Here is a 2,923-nt window from a genome sequence, read left to right on the forward strand (position 1 = left end):
ATAGAAAGAGGAGAGGTTGAGAAGAAAAGAAAAAGTAAGGGTAGGAGAGATTGAGAGAGGTGGATAGGGTTAAGATGGGGATGGAGTGATCAGTGAGTGAGAGGAATAAAGAAGAGAGAGTGTGAAACATAGAGATAGAGAGAGTGAGAGGTAAGAGAGGGAGGGTAGAGAGAATGTGAGTGACTTGAATAGAGTGAGACATAATTAGATTGATGTAGACTATTAGAAGATTAAGAGAGAGAAATATGGAGAGGCAAAGAAAGGGAGAGAGTGAGAGAGAGCAAGAGAAAGAGGGAGTAATAAGGAGGGAGTGTGAGAAAGATGGAGAGAGTTCAGAGACCGCTAGAGAGAGAAAAGAGAGAAAAAAGAGATTAAGCTAGAAAAGGAGGAAGAAATAATGAGAGAGATGAGACAGAAAAAGGTGGAGAGAGCTAGAGAGAGTGAGAAAGCAAGAGAGATTGGTGAGAGATAGAGAATGGAGAGAGAGACGAGAGAGAGAGAGAGAGAAAGAGTGAGTAAATGGTGAGTTCGGTAGAGATTTGAAAGAATGAGTATTTTATAGAGAAAGAGACAGGGTGAGTAAAAAGAGAGTGGTCGTGGGGGGAGAGAGAGAGTGAAAGGTTGAGAAAAAATAACAAGGGTAGGAGAGATTGAGAGAGGTGGAGAGAGTTAAGGATGGGGAGAGAGTAATGAGTGAGCGAGAGGGAGAGAAGAGAGAGCGTGAAACAGAGAGATAGAGAGTGTGAGAGGTATAAGAGGGAGGAGAGAGAGACAGTGAGTGTCTTGAATAGAGTGAGACATAATTAGATTGATGTAGACTAAGAAAGGATGAGAGGAAAAGGAGAGCATGAGAGAAAAGAGAAAAGGAGGGTGAATCTATTAGAACATTGAGAGAGAGAAATATGGAGAGGCAAAGAAAGGGAGAGAGTGAGAGAGAGCAAGAGAAAGAGGGAGTAATAAGGAGGGAGTGTGAGAAAGATGGAGAGAGCTAGAGAGAGAGAGAAAGCAAGAGAGAGAGATGAAGAGAAGAACTGAGAGAAAGGGAGGAATGGTGAGAGGGTATTAAGAAAAGGAAGTGATAGTAAGTAATAAAGAGGGGGAGAGACTGAGAATAGAAAGAAGAGAGCGAGATCAAGCGTGATAGAGAGAGGAAGGAGTGAAAGAGAAAGTCAAAACAATTAAGAGAGAGAGAAAGAAAGCAAGGAAGAGAGAGAAGAGCGAGCGAGGGGAAGAAAGTGAGAGGAGAAAGGGATAATGATAGGGAAGTAACTGTGAGAGAAATGTATTGTGAGTTAGAAAGGAAGATATAGGGAGAATGAGGGAGAGTGAGAATAAGAAAGATATGAGAGAAGAAAGATAGCGAGAGAAGAGAGAGTAGGAGGGCATGAGATAGGGAGGGGGAGGAAGAGCGAGGGAGAGAAAATGATAAAGGGAGATATATTAATAGAAATAATAAAGTATATAGAAAGAAAGAGAGATGAAGAGAGAGAGAACAAAACTGATAGAAGAGAGAATGACATAAGAGGGTTAGAAAGAGAGAGAGTAATGAAGAGATAGAACAAAAGAGTATTGGAGGGATAGAGAAAAGAGAGAGGGATAGAGTGGGAGAGGGAGGAGAAGAAGAGAGGGAGGGATAGAAGGATGGAGGGAGATATAGAAAAAGAAAGAGAGAAAAAAGAGAGAATGAGATAAGAGAAGTGTGGGAGGGAGGGAAGGAGCGAGGGGTAGAAAGAGTGGGGTGGATAAGGAATGAGAGGGATAAAGAGAGAGAGAGAGAGAGTGGGAAGGATGGGAAGAGACAAGAAAGGGTAAGAGAGGGAGCCAAAGAGAGAAGAAGATAGAGGGGGAGCAAGAGAGAGAGAGAAAGGGAGTTAGAGATTGCAATTGAGACTGAGAGAGAACCTGAGATAGGTAGGAGCGATAAAAAGAGAGGGGGGAGAGAGGGAGAGAGGGAGTGACAGAAAAGAGAAAGTTTGACGGAGGAAGGGCGAGAGAGATTGATTGAGAGATAAATATATGGGTGTGCGAGATATAGAATTTTCAATAAAATGAGAGAGAGAGTAAGAAGGAGAGTGAGGGAGAAAGATGAAGAGAGAAGAGAGATAGAGTAAGAAAGAAGCATAAGGGAGAGAGAAAGAGAAAGCAACAAATAGAGAAGATATAGGGATAGTCATAGAAGGAAGATAGAGATAGAAATGAAGAGGGAGAGAGGAGGCCTAACAATGGGAGTGAGACTATTAAGGGGTGTAGATAGAAAAAGAGTGTAGTAGAAAGGTGAAAAGATTAAGAGAGAGTGCAAAGGATGTAGAGCAATAGAAAAATATTAAGGGAGGGAATAGAGATATTATGTGAGAGAGAGAAAAGGAGGGAGGGAGGCAGGGAGGCAAGGATAGAAATAGAGAAGTACAAGCTAGAGAGAAGAACATAATGAGAAAGGTGAAAAGATTAAGAGAGAGTGCAAAGGATGTAGAGCAATAGAAAAATATTAAGGGAGGGAATAGAGATATTGTGTGAGAGAGAAAAGGATGCAAAGGATTTAGAGCAATAGAAAAATATAAAGGGAGAGTGCAAAGGACGTAGAGCGATAGAAAAATATTAAGGGAAAGATGTAGATAGAAATAGAAAGGTGATAAGATTAAAAGAGAGTGCAAAGGATGTAGAGCAATAGAAAAATATTAACGTAGGGAATAGATATGTTGTGAGAGAGAGAAAAGGAGGGAAGGAGGGAGGAAGGGAAAGATAGAAATAGAAAAGTACTAGAAAAGGGTAGAATGAGAGAGAGGAATAAGGGAGGGAGCGATGGAGAGTAGAGAAAGAAGGATGATAGGGGGATAGAGAGGTTGATAATGCAAGAGATATAAGAAAGAAGAGAGTGAACGCAAGAAAAAAAAAGGAGAGAGAAATGAGAGCAAGAGAGATAGAT

The sequence above is a fragment of the Phalaenopsis equestris genome, unplaced genomic scaffold (genome assembly GCF_001263595.1).
Source record: "Phalaenopsis equestris unplaced genomic scaffold, ASM126359v1 Scaffold216576, whole genome shotgun sequence".
Taxonomy (NCBI): Eukaryota; Viridiplantae; Streptophyta; class Magnoliopsida; order Asparagales; family Orchidaceae; genus Phalaenopsis; species Phalaenopsis equestris.